Raw genomic sequence first — 22,000 nt, 5'->3', positions numbered from 1 at the left:
ATTCTGTGCTTCCACTGCAAAGGGTGCTGGATCGATCCCTGGTCAAGAAACTAAGATCCCACATGCCATGTGGTGCAGCTAAAAAATTTTAAAAAGCAGCTGTGTTTGAATTTTTATACAGCAGAGCTTTCATCTTCCCAGATGTCAGTTCTTATTAAGACATTGCCCAGTTCAGAAAATCCCAGTGCTTTCTCCTTTGTCTTCAAAATAAAATTCTAAGTCCTTTAGCCAGGTATTCTCTGTCCCCGATGATCAGGCACCAGCTTGCCTTTCCAAAGTTATTTCCCCTTCCCTTCTGTATTAGTTCTCCAGAGGAACAGACCCAATAGGAGATTCGATAGATGGATGGATAGATCTACCTCTATTTATTAATATATTTATCTATATTTCCAATTAGATCTCTATCTACCTAAAGAGATTTATTATAAGGAATTGATTCACATGATTACGGAGTCTGGTAAGTCCCAAGATCTGCAAGATGAGTTGGCAAGATAGAGATGCAGGAACTGGGACAGTTCCCATCCAAGTCTGATGGCCTGAGAACCAAAAGAGCCAATGTTTCTATTGCAGTCCAATAGCCAACCACTCAAGACCCAAGAAAAGTCAACATTTCAGTTTGAGTCCAAAGCCAGGACTTACTTCTTCCTTACTCAAGGGAGGGTTAGCCTTTTTGTTCAGACCTTCAACTGGTTGGATGAGGCCCACCATATCAGGAAGTGCAGTCTGCTTTACTTAAACGTTAATATCATCCAGAAACCCTCACAGACACATCCAAAATAATGTTTGACCAAATATCTCCGCACCGCACAGCCCAGTCAAGTTGACATATAAAATTAACCATCACAACTTTCATCCCACCCCCTTATGCTGCAGTTAGACTAAGTTACTTAGTATTGTGCATGCAGGTACCATGATTTCTGGTCTCTATGTCCTGCTAATACTGTTCCCCCTGCCAACAACACCCTTCCTGTCCATCTATCCTACCTCTCAAGTCCCACTCTCCTTCCCATCATCAACTGCTCCTTTTGCCAACATTGACCTTGTGTCCTTTCCCACTTCTGTAACTAGGCAGATTCAGTGGTTCCCTTCTTTGTCTGCCAAACTCTTGTTCTTTTCTTCAAGAACTAGCCTAGATCTCAGCTGTGAAAGCTTCCCAGACAACTCTATGCAACCAATTATTCCTATTATGCTCTATTTAAAGCATGCCATATTTGTATCTGCTAAAATGTCATTCGGCCATGAGCAGGCAGGGACCTTAGCTTATTCATTTTTGTTTCCTTTTACCTAATTTCCTGGCACTCTGCCGACCTTCAGAAATGTTTGCTAAATAATGCATGAATGACCGTCATCCACCTCTTCCATAAAGCTTGCTCTGCTTCCTGCCACCAAAAGTGGCCCCTGCCTCTTCTAAATTCCCAGAGCACTTATCTGAGGATTTCCCCAGGCCTCACCCTGTTCTGTCATGTTTATCAACACTTTCCCTGCCTGACTGTAAGCTCCCAGGGGCAGGCTCGGGTTGGGGTGCATCTTTATGCCCCTGAGAGTGCTCTTCAAGAGCTTTAAACAGAGTGAGCACTCAAACACTGGTTGAATGAGAGAAGCCTCAACAACATTTTCTCTGCAAATACCAAAGCCTCAAGTCCACTACCATCTCCCCAGAGCCTGCCAAGTTTCACTGGAGAAGGATCTGTATTAAAGAGACTGTCCTTTGTGGCCCTCAGTCTTAGGATTTACATAAGAAAATCCTAATTTAAGACTCTCTGTGATGAACATTGGTGCAGAACTGTTTATAATAGCCAGGACATGGAAACAACCTAGATGTCCACCAGCAGATGAATGGATAAGAAAGCTGTGGTACATATACACAATGGAATATTACTCAGCCATTAAAAAGAATTCATTTGAATCAGTTCTAATGAGATGGATGAAACTGGAGCCCATTATAGAGAGTGAAGTAAACCAGAAAGAAAAACACCAATACAGTATACTAACGCATATATATGGAATTTAGAAAGATGGTAATGATAACCCTGTATGCGAGGCAGCAAGAGAGACACAGATGTATTGAACAGTCTTTTGGACTCTGTGGGAGAGGGCGAGGGTGGAACGATATGGGAGAATGGCACTGAAACATGTGAATTATCATATGTGAAATGAATCGCCAGTCCAGGTTTGATGCATGAGACAGGGTGCTCAGGGCTGGTGCACTGGGATGACCCAGAGGGATGGGATGGGGAGGGAGGCGGGAGGGGGGTTCAGAATGGGGAACACATGTACACCCATGGTGGATTCAACTCAATGTATGGCAAAACCAATACAATGTTGTAAAGTAAAATAAATAAATTAATTAAAAAGAAAAGACTCTCTGTGTGATTCATAGGTGATAAAACTATTAAGAAAATCAAGGAAGTGGTTATTATAAAATTCAGCTGCTGGTTGCCTCTAACTGAGATAGTAATCTGAAAAGGATCTGGGTGTGTTGGACTTGGGGGATGATGTTGACAATGTTCTGTTTCATGACTTGGGTGATGATTACTTGGATGTTTGCTTTGTAAGTATTCATTGTACTGTATACTTGTTTTCTGTGCTTTTTCTCAAGTGTAATATTTCATAAAAATTAAAATTAGAAATAATTAAATAAAACCAACTCTCACTGTGGTTACTAGAAGGTTGATGTTGTTGTGTCAATTCCTATTCCTGAAGGATTTCCCCAGTGGTCCAGTGGCTAAGACTCTGCACTTCCAATGCAGGAGGCAGAGGTTCGATCCCCGGGCGGGAGACTAGGTCCCACATGGCACAACGAGAGCCCGCATGCTGCAGGGAAGACCTGGCGAAGCTAAATAAATAAATAAATTCCTATCACTGAGACTCAGGCCTTCCCTTCCATTCTGATTTACTGACTGGTCTTTCCCTCCCCAGGCTGGTCCCAGGCCCTGCGAGCAGCCCCATTTTTCTGCTAGGGACTGCCACACCTCAAGGGGCTAGCGCTGCTGCAGCGGCAGGTGCCTCCAAGGGTCACCACCCCACCTCCTCCCCTTTATGCAGTCCCCCGCTGGCTGCTCGTTCTCTCTCCTCCACTTTGTGCCACATCATTACGCTTGCCCAGGGACCTGACCCTTCTTGGAGTCAGAGGAAGGGGAGAAACTGACCGGACCTGTTTCCTACCTGCCTTTTCTCTAACTGGCCCGGGCTTGCCGCCTTCATCTCTGTTACACATCTCTGGTGGAAATAATCTGGGTCACTGAAGAAGAGAGGATGAGATGGGGTAGGGAAGAGAAGAAGCTAGAAACACCTGAGCAACTCCTTCCCCATCCGGTCAGTTTTGGTAAGAGCTCAGAAGCATACGGCACAAAGATGAAATTTCAACTTGAAAATGATCCGAGAACTGCTTCTGTGGCTTAACTGGTCATGGGCACCTTGCTACCAGTATTCAGCAGGTAGTCGGTGTCCATTATGTACTAGGTACCTTGGCGGCAAAGGTGAACAAGATCCCCCCACTTAACTTCAGTAGCTTCTCCTGGCTCCCGCCCATCCTCTGGCCTCCTCTGGACCATGCATTCACTCACTGGGCTCCAGCTTTGTTGCCTTCTCTGTTGCTTCTCAGACACATCTGAGCTTCCTGTGAAACCCTCTGAAGCTCGCACTTGCTATTCTCGCTCCTGCTCTGCAAGTACCTGCTCCGTTCCACCTGCAGGTCTTTGCTCAAATATCGCCTCTTCAAAAAGGCCTCCTCCCTTCCCCCCACCCCTGCAGCTTCAGTGGCACCTCACAACCACTTTCACACCACATGCTTTTACTTCCTTCCTAGAGCTGATCACTATCCAGAATGATCTCACCTCTTTATTTTTCTTGTAATCCGTCTCTTCCCATTAAAAAGTAAATGCGAGGATTTCCTTCACCACTGTACCCTCAGTGCTAGAATATAGGGCATACGCATAAATGTCTGTTGCAAAAAATACCATGAATGAAGATACAATTCCTACTTAAAGAATTAAGGTTACAGAGTGGAACAAACAATAATCAAGGTAAGTGTTAAGATGGGCCGTGTACAAGAATCTGCAGACCTAAGAAGAGTATTCACAATAGTTATATGTCATATTTATTATTTCCTAAGTTCCAGCTATTGTTCTAAGTATTTCATATGTATTACCTCATTTGAAATTCATAAGAACTCTAGAAACCATGATCTTCAACAAAAATGAGGAGTGAAGAGGTCAGTAACCCATGGCCAAAATCATACAGCTGGTAGATGGAAGCTCTGGGATTCAAATCCAGAGCTGACCAAAGATGACTTCCCAAAGGAGCGAGATTTGGTCTGAGTCTAGAGGACTTGCACAGACTGGTCAGGCCAGGATAGGGCGTGTCAACAGAACAGAAGCTTCCTGGTAGAAAGAACAGGCGTGTCCAGGTTCATAGACACAGAAAAGCAGGATGCTCAGGGGACAGACAAATTATAGAAACATGATGTTGAATGTAGGAAAGGAGTCACAAAAGAGTATACACTGTCTTTGTCCACTAGCTTCAGCAACACTGCTCTCGGGCAATAGAAAGCACATGTTACCTTTCAGGGGGTTGATAACTAGGAAACGGCATGAGGGAGACTTCTAGGGGAGCTGGTTAAATCCTGCATCTTCATCTGGAAGATGGTTAGAGGAGTATGCCCACTTTGGATAAATTCATTGAGTCATGCAATTAAGAGCTGTGTATTTTACAGGATGCCTGTTATATCTAAATCTTAAAAATTAAAGGTCACGACACACTAGCATTGGCCTATAAACTAAAACACTTGGTTGTTGTTGTTTTTTAAGAAATGTAGGCTTTTTTCAATGCTGGGGTTTAATGCCTGGGGATAAGATAAGAAATGAGGAGTGGGATGGGGAGGAGTGAGAAGATAAAAACAGGATTTTACGTAGAGAAATGAGGAATGAGAAGATGGAGCTGTTTGAGAGACGGGCTCAGGAGGAAGGAAAAGATCAAAGAGACAGCTGAGAAGGATCACTCGATGAACCTTCCCTTTACCAAGCAGATTCAACTACAATATAGACTATTTAGCATACAGCATAGCATATACAGAATGTCTCTGTGCTGTGCTAGGGTGACCCTAGGTGGGAATATGAAATAAGACAGGTGTGGGAACCGGAGCTCAGAGAGGTGACAAGACTTGTCTGAGATCACACACCTTGAAAGTGCGGGAGTTACCTTTACTAGGAACATCCCATTTGTGCTAAGACAGGGCTCCAAAACACTTAGTTCTGGCCCCAAGTGAAGGCGGAGCTTTGGCCCAGAGGAAGTGAAGGGGAGGCCCTGGCTGTTTTGGTGGTGGTGGTGGCTTCCTGCCCAGAAGACACACCCAGCTTCAAAATCACTATTCTGGGCAGTCAGCTTGTTGCTAGGCACCCAGGGGGCCCTGCAGCTTTCAAACAGAGCCAGTCAAGGGCTGTTTTAACCTCACCTCACTGCAACATCAGGTGCAAAACGGAGAGGGAGGCCAGTCACCCCAGTGAAGACTGAGTGGAACCTTCCTCTTTTCTTCGGGGGTTTGTTTTCACCATCATCTCCATTTTAAACAGGAATAATAAAAATCTCCAATTAAACAATTTAATCTCCAATTAAACACGAATTAATACTCACTCATTTCCCATGAATTCCAGTCATTTGTGTTCACTAAGAAGGAAGTACCTTAAATTAGGCAGCAACCATGGGTCTTCTACAAAATAAACTATTTCTCGAGGATGTCATGTGCAGGTCGTGTGTTAGAGGCCAAGAATAGAGTCCCTCTAGGTGGGGCTCACAATCTGCTGGGGATACAAACTAGACACTGCATGTGATCCTTAGCACGGGCCTTGGCATACTGGGTACACAATGCATATTGGCTGAATGAGCGGGCATTTAGAGCTAGAGGGAAGGTGTTATAGGAGCTCACAAGAGGGATTCAAATGCTGACTCAAGGCAGAAATCAAAGGCGGCTTCGTGAAGGTGACCATGGCTATCTGCCTCATAAACAATGAATAGGAGTAGGCTGGCAAAGATGGGGGAGGCAGAGGGGTGGGACATTTCAGGCCAAGGGAAATGGCCAATAAATGCATGGTGGTGGGTGGAAAATGCTTAGCAAAATAGTCAACTCACCGTCAGGAGCGTTGTGGTGAGCTGTAGGGAGAGCACTGCAAGCCGCCTCTTGTAGTGAGCTGGGCATGTGCTGCTCTGAGGAAGGCCAGCTCCCCTCGAACCCTCCAGTCACCACCACCACGAGGGGGGGACTCTGCCCCCCACCCAGCCTCTGGAGTTGGCCGCCCTTCCAGCAACCAGGGCCTGGCACCCACTCACTGCTCAGGGTGTAGTTGCCCAACAGATGACACATTTTTCCACGGCTCCAGCCAGTTGCTAGGAATCTCGTATTACCTTGTGGTCTGTACCCTGGTTTTCACCAGCAGCCATCTGGCAGGAGCACTTTCAGTGACTAGGTGAAACGGTGGAACTGGAGTCAAAATAATCACAGAGGGCAAGTCAGACACAGGAGGCTTGTAGAAATTCTCCCCTCTAGCTCCTCTACATCGTTCTCTTGCTCCATCACTCACAGAAGTGAAAGCGTTCTTGGACTTCCTGGGGGTCCCGTGGTTAAGAATCTGCCTACCAATGCAGGGGACACTGGTCTGATCCCTGACCCGGGAAGAGTCTACATTCTCTCGGAGCAACTAAGCCTGCGTGCAACAACTACTGAGCCTGTGCGCCAAGAGCCTGTGCTCCGCAAAGGGAGGCCACCGCGACGAGAAGCCCATGCACCGCGACGAAGAGTAACCCCCGCTTGCTGCAACTAGAGAAAGGCCACAGGCAGCAACGAAGACCCAGTGCAGCCAAAAAATAAGTATTAGAAAGAAACAGGGTTCTTTAGAATTGGTATCTAGATTGACTCCAGAAATGACAGTGGCTGGCAGCGGTGAGAACTACTCTTCGGGGTGGAGAAAGCACCGGATCCACCTCTGGAGGAGCGGCACTAGAGTTAGGGAGCGACTGTCTGCACATCTCCACAGGGCCCTTGAAACACTTGGTTTACTCTTTAGTACCCAGGCAGCATGACCTCGTGGCAAGGGCATGGGACTAGGGCCAGATGGAATGGAGATGAACTCAAGCCTCTCCCCTTCCTGGGTTTGTTTGGGGTAAGGATTTGCATCTACAAGATCATGTCCATGAGAAAGTGTTGGTACTAACAGGTTGCTGGGAGAGAGTGCTGGGCACTTTACCAGTTCTGGTTTGAGTTCTGGCTCTCTAACTTACCTCTGTAAGCCTCACTTGTGCTTTGGAGGTTCACCTCCGTACCTAAACCCCCTAACTTGCATTTTTTTTTTTACTGAAAAGTGTAAGGCTAGGTATTAGCCATACAGAATATTATGCAACTGCTAAAAAAAAGTTTTTTTCAATAAATCTTTCTGGTTGATAGCAAAAGACTGCTAAGGCTTGCTAGGCAAGAAAAACATATATATATTTTAATATGTATATAAATTTGTATATTTTTTTAACATTAACTGTATACTTTCTATTATTGTTACATCAACTCCACCTCAGATTGTCAGGCATTAGATCCTGAAGGCTGGGAACCCCTGGATAGAGGACAAGGCAAGATGCCAACACTGCTATCACAGAGTCTGCTGGGAGGACAGAAAGAGGAAAGGAGACTAGCAGGCAGCACTGGGAGCAATTGTGTAACATTAAAAAATGTCAACAGGAGTTACTTAGGAAGTGAGATTATGGACCATGCTTGTTTTTTTCATACTTTCTGTGCCAAATGAATTTAAGACATGTTATTTTAGACTGGGCGTCCTGTGTGGCTCAGCTGGTAAAGAATCCGCCTGCAATGCAGGAGACCTGGGTTCAATCCCTGGGTTGGGAAGATCCCCTGGAGAAGGGAAAGGCTACCCACTCCAGTATTATGGCCAGGAGAATTCCATGGACTGTATAGCCCATGGGGTCGCAAAGAGTGGGACACAACTGAGCGACTTTCAAGATAAAGATGAAAAAAGCCAAAGAAATACCTCACACACAGGAGAGTGCTTTACAATTATCCTCCAATAGAAAATTTGAAGGGAAAAAAAGGAACCATAAAGCCGAGTTTACACAAGTCTTCCAACAGCTTCTCAACCCAACGTTAAGCTTACGAGACCGTGGACCAAAGTCTAACCTGAGACATGTCTGGATGACGTCTCCTACCGAAAGTCAGTGGTGTTCAACCAGGGGCAAAGGAGACATTTTGGGTTGTCACACCTAGCAGGTGTTACTCTAATCTAGTGAGCAGAAGATAAAGATGCTTTTAAATACCCTAGAATCCATAGGACAAGCCCCCACAAAAAGGAATTACCTGGCCCCAAATTGCCAAGGCTGAAAAATCTGTGCTAAGTGATTCAGGAAACCTCAGCGGTTTTAAAATCCCACAGGTGAAAACATTTAGGTCCACTTGGTAACTCTGGTCCTTTACTTGCATCCCAAATTCTAGGCCATCAAAGCATCTGAGAAACTGGAGCAGGTCAGGAAATTAACACCAGTTCCTAATCCCTGCATATTAAATGAAATACCTTCAGAATGTCTGGAACAAATGGAAGTACTGAAGATACTATGACACTATCACTGCTACTCCATCGCCAATGTGAAATTTTACTTAGAGAGCTTAACCCAGTCAATGAAAGTTATTCCCCAAACACTGTACACCCTCCCGTTCCCATGCCTTTACAAAAGGTGTGCCTTCTGTTCAGTGATCTCTGACTCCTTCTAAAGTTCAATAAAAATGCCACTTCCCTGACTCGGCTATTTCCTCTTTAACTTAAAAAAACAAAACCAAACCAAACCCACAAAATGTGTTTTCTTAGTGCTGTCTCAAAATCAGATGCCAAAAAAGACTAGTTTTACTCTAGCATTTCTAACGATGCATTTTGATGGCTTCTTCCTCTTAGAAGCAATACATTTCCTTAAAGTTGGGCTTTACATTTAAGTTTTTTATTTATGGCTGCACTGGGTCTTCATTGCTTTGAGGGCCTTCTCTAGTCGCAGTAAGTGAGGGCAACTCTTCTCTTCGTTGCTGTGCAGATTTCTTGGCAGTGGGTTCTCGCGTTGCGGAGGACAGGCTCTAGAGCATATAGGTTTCAGTAGTTGCAGCACATAGGCTCAGCAGTTAGGGCGCAGGGGCTTAGCTGCTCCCAGGTATGTGAGGGATGGAACCCCTGTCTCCTGCACTGGCAGGCAGACTCCTATTCATTGTGCCCAGCCAAGTTCCTGAAATCGGGGTTTATATTTGTGTGTGCTCAGTCATTTCTGACTCTTTGCAACCCTATGGACTGTAGCCTGCCAGGCCCATCAGTCCATGGGATTCTCCAGCGGATCTTCCCCACCCAGGGACTGAACCCGTGTCTCCTGCACTGGCAGGCAGATTCTTGAATGCTGCGCCACTTGGGATTCTAGCATCGAGGAGTCCCAAAGGCACAGGAAGTACTCAGCAAACATCAGCAGAATCGAACTCGAGTCCCAGCATGGAGCTAAGCAGCCCCTATCCCAAAAGCCAGGCTGCAGAGGCAGAAAGGTTCATCAAGACTGGGTCATGCTGGGGAAGGGGCTGCTGTTTCCTCTCTGCCTGTCACAATCACAGCTACTGCTGTTTCAGCTGCAAACCAAAGTACAGGACTCTACACACAAAGCCAGGATGACCGCTGCTCCAGGAACAGAACTTCAGATGGTTTACGGCGAGTTCTCTTGCAAGAAGATGAGCTGCGGAAGATAAGGAAATGGACAAAGAGCAAATCAAACAGCCCAGCCTGAGAGTTACTTACCTCTTCTGACCCCTTCCCCGGTTCTCAGTTTTGCTCAATTTAGATGCTGACTTTGAAAACAAAAGCCAGGCTTGTTTCTATTCGCCAGCTCAGCAAATGCCACATAGTTCTTATCTCCAGCTCATATCTACTCCTGATAATTATCCCATCTTTCTCAAATGTTGACAACTAAGAGCCAGACTGGTAAATCACCACAGGACATTTTTATTAAGAATCAAACTTTAATACTTCAAAGACACCCCAAATGAGTTACTGGTGCGGTTACAGAAGCTTCCATTCAAGCCACCAGAGCAAGAATCAAGAATATTAAAGTTGAAGCAATCATCTCTTTGGATACATAAAAACTATATATTAAAGCGTGTCACAAAGTGCAAAAGGGGAAGCATTCAGCAGAGCAAAAACAAGCAGCAGACTGATTGTCCTTACAATAGGGCAGGGAAACTCATTTTGGAGTTCACACTGCCAGGAAAGAGAGCTGCTTCAGGCAAAAAAAAAAAAAAAGGTTTTCATTGATTCTTATTACAAGTAGCAAAGGCAAGCTCAAAGAAAATCAAGGTTCAGATTTCTCATGACTGTAGTTGGATTTGCAACAACGAGAGCCTTTGGTCACTTCTCACATGTAGGCTGAAAAAGAAGCAGTGAGATTTTAGCCAGTGATTCTGACCCCAGGCTGACACCTCAGTGCCCAAGCTCTGAGCTCCTCAGGGAGGACGGCCTGGAATTGCTCCTGCACCAGCATTTCCACAATCTGCTCCTTCGTGTGAATATCGGGGCGCAGCCACTGTCCGGCAAGCTCCTGGAGATGTCTCAGGACATCCCTGGGCCCAGCTGCATCTTCATAGCGGAACTCCCGGAACCTCTGCCTGGAGGCTGCACGGTTGAGAGGCCTCCTTAGGGGCACGGTCTCCAGGTCGTCTTCAGAGTCTTCATCCGGGCTCTCTGCTGGGACCTGGACCTGGGGCGGCGCTACCAAGATGCCTTCTGGCTCCTCAGCCATCATCTCATTTGGTGGTGACCTTATTTCATCATTCTGGACTTCTCCATCTCTTTTCATCTCTGGATACCCTTCAGTCTCCATCCCAGACTTCTGCAAAAGGATTTTTCAGACTCCTAGGCACAAAGAGAAAAGTCAGGCTCAACAAAAACAAACCTTAAAGGATGTTAAAACCTCCCTGATCTCAAGGATCTGGTCCATCAACTAGGAGAGGCCTAGGTTCCAACAGCTTTTCAATATTAATAAAGTTATAAGAAATTCCACTTTTGTCCTCTCTTGTTGGATCAATGGACACAGTTGAGAAAGTGTGTCAACAGTTTACCAAAATGTAAGATGTAGATTCTCAAAGCAGAAAGAGTCAAGAATGCTGGCCTTGCTAGCTGGAGAAATCTTTCATCCATTATCCCCCCAATACAAACACATATGCACATGACTTGTAGGGGGAAAAGTTTAAAATCATGGTTAAAGATTTCATGAAAGGTTAAAAAATAAATAAAATAAAATAAAATCATGGCTTGCTTCCTCCAAACCACTTTTACGGAGTATTTGCTATGCTTAAAAGCAAATTATGAAGAAACGCTAACAGAGGGAAAAAAGCCTGTTCATTTTCATACACTCTGTCGTCTTTTCTGTCTCCTCCCATCTTTTATGATGATGAAAGAATAGCAAGTGTTAAAAAAAAAAAAGTACTTTAGGAGCTACCATCAGGGTGGAGTCTATGGCAATTTAAAAAAAAGGAAAAAAACTTTTATGTTAAGATAAAGATCCCAAGCTCCCTCAAAGTATGAGGAATTGAACTTGTAAGAATCATTGCAACATGGATTTCTGACTCATTAGATGTTTGGGAGCTCCAGGATTAGCAAACCAGCTGTAGTGGGAAGAAGGGAAATGGGGGTTCTGATGGGTAAACCAAACACCTGTGAAAGGCTGGGGAAGAAAAGGTTTTGCTTCAGTTAAGTCAGGGCCCAGTCCAAAGAGGAATTATTTACAGGAAAACCACATTCTATGTTAATTTACAAGAGAAAAAAAGACTTAAGATGACAGTATAGAAATGACTATGTTGTCACAGCAGGGATGTCCAATTAAAGATTATAATCCTTATGAAGTCACTTTACAAAGATCACCTTTTTTTCATTATTACCACCTCCCCCAAGGATCTGTCCTTTCTTACTGTATCAACACGACATAAGTGTTGAGATTTAAAATCCTTCCTACACCAGAGTCTCAAATTTGTTCCCTGGGCAACAACTTACAGAAGCCGACAGTCCTTACACTGACCAGCTGCCTTGAATTAAATGGCTCGTGGCTCCTAATCACCTGGTCTCTAAACATTCACTGTTTCATTTTCTAAGAACTTTTTTTAATATTTATTTTATTTATTTGGCTGCACCAGGTCTTACTTGAGGCATGTAGGATCTTTAGTTGCAGCATGGGAACTCTTAAGTTATGGCAAGTAGAACCCAGTTCCCTGACTAGGGATTGAACCCAGGCCTCCTGCACTGGAAGTAGAGTCCACCACCAGGAAAGTCCCTCTAGCTCTGAACTGATTCTAGACCTGGTAGGAGGTATTTTTGGAATATGTCACTTCCTTTATCTGGGCTTCTGTTCAATCAACAGGGTGTGCTCATTCCCCAAAATAAGTTAACTATCCCACGGGGATGAAAAAGAAAAAAAGCAGAATATCCCCCAAACTAAGTGGTGCCTTGAATAAAAGGGAAAGAGTCGAGGAAAGGTTGGACGAAACTGTACAAAAGCAAAACCTTGGGAACAACTTAAGCCATCAACAGGAATGTGGTTAAGATGTTGTTTAGTCACTAAGTTGTGTCTGCCTCTTTCGAGACCCCATGGATTGTAGCCCACCAGGCTACTCTGTCCATGAGATTTCCCAGGCAAGATACTGGAGTGGGTTGCCATTTCTTTCTCCATGGGATTTTCCCCACCCAGAGAATGAATCTGTGTCTCCTGTGTTCCCTGCATTGCAGGCAGATTCTTTACCACTGAGCCACAGGGAAGCCCTTATCAACAGGGAAATGATTAAAGCACTGTCAGCCACTCAGCAGAGTACTATGCAGCTCTGGAAGAAATGAAAGAGGCCTATGAGAGCAGATATGTAAAGTTCTCCATAATATAGCACTCCTCCCCCAGGTTCAGATCAATATGTATATTATAATCTCATCTGGGGAAATTAAAAACACATACACATAAGCATATACGACCTGATGTATATATAAACAGTACCGGGAAGGTTATCAAAGAAATTCTTTTTACCTCTGAGGAAAACAGTAAAAGTGGGAAACATTTTTCTTATACCTTTCTATACTGTCTTCTTTTTAACTACATCTATGCTACTTTCACTCCAGTACTCTTGCCTGGAAAATCCCATGGACAGAAAAGCCTGGTAGGCTTCAGTCCATGGTGTCGCCAAGAGTGGGACACGACTGGGCGAGTTCACTTTCATGCATAGGAGAAGGAAATGGCAACCCACTCCAGTATTCTTGCCTGGAGAATTCCCGGGACGGAGGAGCCTGGTGGGCTGCCGTCTATGGGGTCGCACAGTCGGATACGACTGAAGTGACTTAGCAGCAGCAGCATGCTACTTTCATGACAACTCAAGAGGGAGAAAACATTTCAGGTTTTCCCCTCCAGCTCAAAACTGTTCTGAGAGAAAACCCCTAATCCCCTTAGAAAAACACCCTTTTAGTAATTTTTCTCGTTCCCAAACCCGACTTCTAGGAACAGTCTCAACTGTCAACAGGCCAGTTTTCAAAGCTGGCTTTGGAACATGGTGATTAGCTCCACGATTTACCCAGCTTCCAAACCCAATCAGTTTGAGAAGGCCAACTGCCATACAGAATGCTTATCCTCACCGGTCAATAACTCTAGCTTAGGTAACCCTCATCTCCTATCTGATACTGTGCGTTTCACATTCTCTACGTAATTCTCTTAGTCACGCAGGTTAAACTCTCGATAAGACTCTCTACCGCCCCAGTTTTCTCCATTTTAACAAGCAGCTTCCACCGCTCCATTTGTTGAATTTTACGGGCCACACGGTCCTCAGTAGCTTTCCGTCATCGAGTGCTGCCGGAGAACCCAGTAGGGCCGTTACTGTCATTTCCATTTCAGAGATAAACAAACGGAGGTTCGGGGAAAGGGGACTTGCCCAAGGTCACAAGGCTACGAAGTGGCGGGACCACCCAGCCCAGTACAAAAATCCCCGGCGTCTCGGCAGGGACCTGGGTCCGACTCCTCCCACCACCTGGGTGCGGTTCAGAGGGTCGAGATCCGGCCGGAAAAGGCGCATCTGGGGAATCCAGAACTGGACGTCCTCCTGTTTGGGACATTTAGCGGGGCCCCAAGGTCACGCCAGGCCGACCAGTCGGCACACCCCACAGGCAAGGGCCTCCCCACTCCCAGGGCCGCCGCCCCGGCCGCCCGCTCCCACCCTGCGGTGCGCGGCGGAGGAGGGAGGTGCAGGAGGCGGGAAGGGGCGTTCACCTGCGCAGGTGCCCCTCGGAAGGCCGGGTGAACAGGGGAAGGAGAGGAGCGAGACGCCAAGCCCCGCCACCAGCTCCGGGAAAGGGAAACCAGCTGCTCGGCGCCGAGCTTTGTAGCCCACCGCCGGAACCGGAAGTCGCACCCCGCCCGAAATCTGGAAGCGGAAGGGGAAACCGGGTTCCAAGGCAAGGGGAGGCGGGGTCTCTCTAGGCCTTGGCGGTTCGCTGTAGCTCCATGGTCTTAACCCATACGGGTCTCTTGGCCTCCCTCGGTCCGCGGTGCTCCCGACTGAGCGAAGAGGTGCGTCCGGCCTAGGAGCTCTTCCAGCGCAGGGGAGACCTTTGCCTTTCTCACCCGCAGTTTTTTGCCCAACAGAGTGGAAAGAGGATGCAGCAGGAATTGAGACACTCCTGGAGCCTGCCCGCAGCTGAGTCAGCGCCCCACCCTGAGGTTACACCCTTGATCCTTTGCACCACCCAGAGCAAAGAAACCAAATTAGAGGGCTGGCTGGCTGCTGTTGGGAGACAGTGGAGTCACTCCAGATGGACAGAGGGCGCAGTCTATTAGGTGTCTTCGTGTGCCCACGTAGACCCACCCCGATAGTGGAGCATGTGCCCCTGGGGCTTTGGCAGTCCCTCCTGGGGGAGACCCCTTGTGCGTAGGAGGCTGAATCTTAGTCCTGTGTGTCTCTTCCTCAAGACCTTCCCAATTGCAGTGGTCCAGTTCAGTCACTCAGTCGTGTCCGACTCTTTGCGACCCCACAGACCGCAGCACGCCAGGCCTCCCTGTCCATCACCAACTCCTGGAGTTTACTCAAACTCATGTCCCTTGAATCCGTGACGCCTTAGGAACTGAAATTTCGAATTTTTACTAAGCCGGTTTGAGTCTGGGCACACAGGTTAAATAGCACAGCCTGTAAGAGGAAGTGCGGAGATGCTAACCAAGGCAGCCTTCCCAGTTCGCTCTTAATCCTTAGGGGAAAGAACTTGGCCTTTGCATTCTCCTATCTAAATGGGATGGGTTAGGAAACTAAGAGGGGCATCTCAGTGCCTCCTGCTGGGTTATCACCCCAGACCCAGTGTCCCTTGGGAAGGGAAGATATGACTTTTGTCTTCTGTAAACTCCTAGATGGCTAGGTGCTCAAGTGGGTGGTTGGAGAACCAGGGCTCCGTGCCATGGCCCTACGCCTACCTCCCCTAGTGACTGTGGGTCCTTCCCCCACTCACTCCTACAGTGCAGTTTCCACATATACCTCCTCTTTGCCTTGGTTTTCCCATCTGTTAAAATGAGGGGTTGAACTAGTTTAGGAACTTCCGATTGTCATTCCCCCCTTCAATTCTTAGGTTCTTTGGGAATGTTTCAAAAAACTGCTCAGATGAGAGGGGTGGGGGAAGGGGAACAGCCCTTTGGGTCCCAGAGCAGCTCCAATTCTACAGGTTTATAAGGAAAGTATGTACATTATGGTTCTGCATACGATTACTGTGTCATTGAGAGAGAAGTTTAAACTCTGTATTTTGCCCTATTCCCTCATCTCTCCCCACCCTCCCGTTCACTCCATCAGCTGACACACTAATGTTCAGTCGCCAAGTCGTGTCCGACTCTTCGTGACCCATGGACGGCAACATGCCAGGCTTCCCTGTCCCTCACCATCTCCCGGAGTCTGCCCAAGTTCATGTCCATTAAATCGGTGATGCCAGCCAACCATCTCATCCTCTGTTGCCCTCTTCTTCTGCCTTCAGTCATTCCCAGCAGCAGGATAATTTCAAATGAGTCTGCTGTTCACATCAGGTGGCCAAACTATTCGAGCTTCAACTTCAGCATCAGTCTTTCCAGTGAGCATTCAGGATTGATTTCCTTTAAGATGGACTGGTTTGATCTCCTTGCTCTCCAAGGGATTCTCAAGAGTCTTCTCCAGCACCGCAATTCAAAAACATCAATTTTTTGGCACTCTGCCTTCTTTATGGTCCAGTTCTCACATCCATACATGACTACTGGAAAGACCATGGCCTTGACTATATGGACCTTTGTTGGCAAAATGATGTCTTTGCTTTTTAACACACTGTCTAGGTCTGTCATAGCTTTCCTGCCAAGAAGCAGTCATCTTCTAACTTCATGGCTGCAGTCACCATCTGCAGTGATTTTAGAGCCCAAGAAAAGGAAATCTGTCACTGCTTCCTCCTTTTCCCCTTCTATTTGTCATGAAGTGATGGGACCAGTTGCCATGATCTTAGTTTTTTTAGTATTGAGTTTTAAACCAGCTTTTTTCACTCTCCTCATTCACCCTCATCAAGAGGTTCTTTAGTTCCTCTTTTCTTTCTGCCATTAGAATGATATCATCTGCATATCTGAGGTTGTTGATATTTCTCCCAGCAATCTTGATTTCAGCTTGTTAACTCATACAGCCCGGCATTTTGCGTGATATGATCTGTGTATAAGTTAAACAAGCAGGGTGCAATAAACAGCCTTGTATTCCTTTCTCAATCTTGAACCAGTCAGTTGTTCAATACAAGGTTCTAGCTATTGCTTCTTGACCTGCATACAGGTTTCTCAGGAGACAGGTAAGATGGTCTGGTATTCCCATCTCTTTAAGAATTTTTCACAATTTGTTATGATCCACACAGTCAAAGGCATTAGCCTAGTTAATGAAACAGAGGTAGGTGTTTTTCTGGAATTCTCTTGCTTTATGATCCAGTAGATGTTGGCAATTCGATCTCTGGTTCTGCCTTTTCTAAACCCAGATTAAACATCTGGACATTCTCGGTTTACACAATGCTGAAGCCTAGCTTGAAGGATTTAGAGCATAACCTTACTAGCATGGGAGATGAGTGCAATTGTCTGGTGGTTTAAACAGTCCTTAGTACTCCCCTTCTTGGGAACTGGGATGAGGATTGACCTTTTCCAGGCTTGTGGCCACTGCTGGGTTTTCTAAATTTGCTGACATATTGAGTGCAGCACTTTAATGCATCATCTTTTAGAATTTTACATAGCTCTGCTAGAATTTCATCACCTCCACTAGTTTTATTGTCAGCAGTGCTTCCTGAGGCTCTCACTTGACTTCATACTCCAGAATGTCTGTCTCTGCATGAGTGACCACAGCCTCATGGTTATCTGAGTCATTAAGATCTTTTTTGTACAATTCTTCTGTGTATTCTTGCTCTCTCTTCTTGATCTCTTCTGCTTCTGTTGCCCCTTCATGGATCATTGCCTTGTCGTGGTGAAGGGGCTTGCATAACTCAGTGAAGCTATGAGCCATGCTATGCAGGGCCATCGAAGATGGACGGGTCATAGTGGAGAGTTCTGACAAAACGTGATCCACTGGAGGAGGGAATGGCAAATCACTCCAGTGTACTTGCCATGAGAACCCCATGAACTGTATAAAAGGATAGAAAGATGGGACACACTGACCTTCTTGTTATTCTGTGCCCCTGACAGTCTCATCGTCACACAAGCTCATCTTCACCTCTTTTGCTGATCTCTGCTTGTAGTGCCTTTTTTTTGGGATCTGCTCACCCACATTCTAGCTCAAACGTAGCCTCTCTAAAGCAGCCTTCACTGCCCTGGCCTTCTTCCTCTTATTTTTTTTCCCTCATTGTGTGGGGTCTAAGTTCCCCAACCAGAGGTCAAACCCATGCACCATGCAGTGGAAGGGTGGAGCCCTAACCACTGGACTGCCAGGAATTCCCTGCCCTTCCAAAGGCACCCATCCAGTTCCTTTATAGCCTGATACTCCATTTTTATTGTTGTTGTTGTTTTGGTTTTGTTGTTTTTTTATTGATTTATAGCTGTGCTAGGTCTTCATTGCTGTTCTCCGGCTACTCTTCAGTTGCGGTGAGCAGGCTTCTCACTGCAGAGCTCCTCTTGTTGTGGAGTTTATGCTCTAAAGTGCAGGCTCAGTCGTTCTGGAACTCTGGCTTAGTTGCCCCAATGCATATGGAATCTTCCCAGACCAGGGATCAAACCTATGTCCCCTGCATTGGCAGGCGGATTCTTAACCACTGGACCACCAGGGAAGCCCTGTTCCCCTGTTTTTATTACCTATTCACTTTTCTATCTCTTCCACTAAAAGCAGGGTCCACAAGGCCAAGGACCTTGACTGTCCTCTCACCATGCCTCCAGCACGTACCTCTGAACATAGGCTGGGTAAACATTGACTGAATGAATCAGTGGGTAAGTGACTGTACAGAGAAGGCTTAGATTTTACAATCAAGCTAATCTGATAAAGACAAGTGGGAACATTTAGCAAAATTAGGTTGGTTTATTAACCTGATGCAGCTAAGGAGACAATACCCAGAGGAGCCAAACAAAGGAAGAAACTGGGTTATCATAGGATTAGGGAGAAGAGTGGGATTTCGGTGAAAATGAACTGAAGCCCCATTGACAGACTCAGAGCAAACCTCATTGTGTGGAGAAGGGTTAACATTTGACTTGGGCTGAGAAGCAAAGCCCTGGTCTTGTTTCCTTGGACTGCACAAAGTTGAGATCGATATAGACTATTGCGTCCAGAAACCCCTTATCTGAAACTCTGTACTGGGGTTGGTAATCCCAGCTGCTTCTCTCTGAAAAATCTGGCTTCAGCCCTCCAGACCAGAGAGGGATGCTCTGTTCTCAAAGTTTCTGACCGTCTCTGCTTTTAGAGAATAAGGTTTCTCAGCACCGTCACTGGTGATAATTGGCAACAGAAGACTTGACAGCTTCATGTTTGGTAGGAATGCCTTGATGCCTCATCACTTGGATCTGAGGGCCGTCAAGCACGCCAGGCTTCCCCCTGCAGTGTGACCCCAGCTCCCGGGGCCCTGCACCCCTCTGGGCCTCCATTAAAATACCAAGCCAAGCCTCCACCCTGGCTTCCCAACCAGACTGTGGGCTTGAGAGGGCTGGACCCTAGTTAGGTTCATTCTCCTCTGCCCATGCCTGGCACAGAATACCAGTAGGCGCTCAGTCCATGTCCATCAAATCTGTCGATAGGTTTTCTAAATGGGAAGAAAAAGAAATGGATGAGGGGGGAAAAACTTGGAGGAAAGCATATCAAAATGATGGAAGCAGTTGTGGAAGAGAGATGGGGATGTAGGTGATTTTTACAAATCTTTCCCAAAGTGGAAGTTTCTAAGCCTGAGCCAATATGAGTGTTCTGAAAAAGGAAAAGATAATGGAATTGTTGACTCTTAAGATTTAAAAAGTGAATTTTTTAAGCTGACTTTTTTTTTTTTTTTTTTGATAAGCTGACTATTTTTTTTTTTTTCTTTTCAAATTAACAAAAACATTTTAGTTCGGTACGGTTGAAGGGTATAGTTAGCAGGATGTCCTAACTGCCTGTTGGTCCCATACCTGAGAAGGCTGTCATAGCCCTCAGCCTCCTCCTGAAGCTGGGTGGAGGGCCCTTGAGGGCCCATTGCCCAGGCACAGGATGGAATTTTACACGTTTGACTGCTTTTTGTCCTAAAGCTATTTTTGGAAAATTGTCTGAGGGCCTTCCCTGACCCACTGGCAAGAAGTAGATACTGCAGTGGCCTGGTTACACTTGACAGTGGCATACGTCATCCGGCGTTGTCTGCAGTGGCATACGTCATCCGGCGTTGGCTGCAATGGCATACGTCATCCGGCGTTGGCTGCAGTGGCATGCATCATCCGGCGTTGGCTGCAATGGCATACGTCATCCGGCGTTGGCTGCAGTGGCATACGTCATCCGGCGTTGTCTGCAGTGGCATACGTCATCCGGCGTTGTCTCCATACAAATGATTATCATATCCTGGACCCAGAGTTTCTCCCGTCCTCCCCCACTCCCGTGTTGCAGCGGTCTTTTGAGTCCAAGGAAGGACTCAGCTCCTTCCTTGCCCTCACTCTGGCCTCTCCAGACCAGTTCCTGAGCTTTCGTAGGAGATGGAGTGGGGATAGCGACTGGAGGAAAGCGTTTCAGGGGGAATGGTTGAGATTCCATGCGGTGGTTTTAGGAGAAAAATGTGGGGCAGTCGTAACATGTGGAGCCAGTGGATGGGAAAAGAAAAATAAGAGTATTAAGAGATACTATGGATGCAATCTCTTTGGAGAGCAATTTGATGGACAGGAAAGCCTGGCGTGCTGCAGTCCATGGGGTCACAAAGAGCTGGACACGACTGAGCAACTGAGCTGAACTGAACTGAACTGAAAAGCTGAAAATGAGCACACGCTCCCACTTAGCCATCCCATTTCTTGGAATATGCCCTAGAACCACTCTCGTGTGTGCGCCTGGAGATATGTCCAAGGATGTTCACTGAAGCATTGTTTGAAATTAGGAGAAACTGGCCCTGTTCTAAACGTCCGCCAGGAGGGGGGAAGGATAAATACCTGCTGTTGTTGGGCAATAGCATACTCTACAAAACTTGCAGCAACGAACTGGAAAGAGATACACTAGCATCGATTAGACCTCAAAACCACTGGGTGAAAATATTTGGTGAAGGAAGCAAGTTACGGAAAATCAATATGGCAAGATGCCATGCATGTATTTTTTTTTTTGTATTTTTTTTAAAACTAAAGTAATATATGGTTTATGGATAGTTATACTTATGATCTAAATATAACAACAAGGAGCAGAAGGATAAGCACCCAACTCCATTTATCAGTCAGGAGCGGGGATAGGTTAGGTCCATGTCACTGTAACAAACACACAAAATCTCAAGCAGCTTATAATATATACTTAGAACAAGAGTATATTTCTTTTTTCTTTCTTTCTTTTTTTTGTGAGGGGCCACACAGCTTGGCATGTAGGATCTTAGTTCCCCCACCAGGGATCTAACTCCATGCCCCCTGCAGTAGAAACTGGGAGACTTGACCACTGGTCTACCAGGGAAGTCCCAAGAGTAAATTTCTTGCATTGGACTTCCCTGGTAGCTCAGGGTAAAGAATCAGCCTGCAATGCAGAAGACCTGGGTTCGATCCCTGGGTCCGGACAACCCCCTGGAGAAGGAAATGGCAACCCACTCCAGTGTTCTTGCCTGGAGAATTCCATGGAGAGAGGAGCCTGGTGGTCACAGAGCTGGACACGACTGAGCAGCTAACACCTACTACATGTCCATCGGGGGCAGTGCAGAGCCTCTCCTCCACAAAGCTCTGCTAGCCCCAAGGGAAAAACAGTGATACTGGGTGGGCCACCCCACAAGCGTGAAGATGAAGACCCTTGGATAGAGCACAAAAGGGCCTCCACCTGAGCTAGAGTTATTATCTTAGAAAATATGAAGCAAAAACGTGAAATTTGTTTATTGTGAAGAGAAGCTATGTGGGAGTTTTATATATTATTCATTGGGAAGATCCCCTGGAGAAGGAAATGGCAACCCACTCAAGTATTCTTGCCTGGAAAATTCCTTGGACTGAGGAGCCTGGCAGGCTCCAGTCCATGGAGTCGCAAAGAGTCGGACACGACTGAGCGACTTCACCTTCGTCATGTTGTGTCTTTTCCTTTTTCAACACTAGAGGTGTAATTTTTTTGGTTTGTTTGATTTTTTTTTTTTTATCTTTAGAAGTGTAATTTTTTAAGTGAAGGGGCGATGGAACAATGTTAATATTGAAAGTTATATTTGTGTCCTTGTGGGAACCATGGTTCAAGGTATCCAGGAGAAATAGGAGTGAAAGAATTCAGTTGTCTTTGTGTCCTTTGGATGTCAGCGGTGGCTCTCTGGGCCCTGACCTCGGCTTCCGCCTTGCATGTCCGCCCCCGCTGCGCCAGAGCTGT

The sequence above is a fragment of the Muntiacus reevesi genome, chromosome 3, assembly GCF_963930625.1.
Source record: "Muntiacus reevesi chromosome 3, mMunRee1.1, whole genome shotgun sequence".
Classification (NCBI taxonomy): Eukaryota; Metazoa; Chordata; class Mammalia; order Artiodactyla; family Cervidae; genus Muntiacus; species Muntiacus reevesi.
This window is presented reverse-complemented; position numbering follows the sequence as displayed.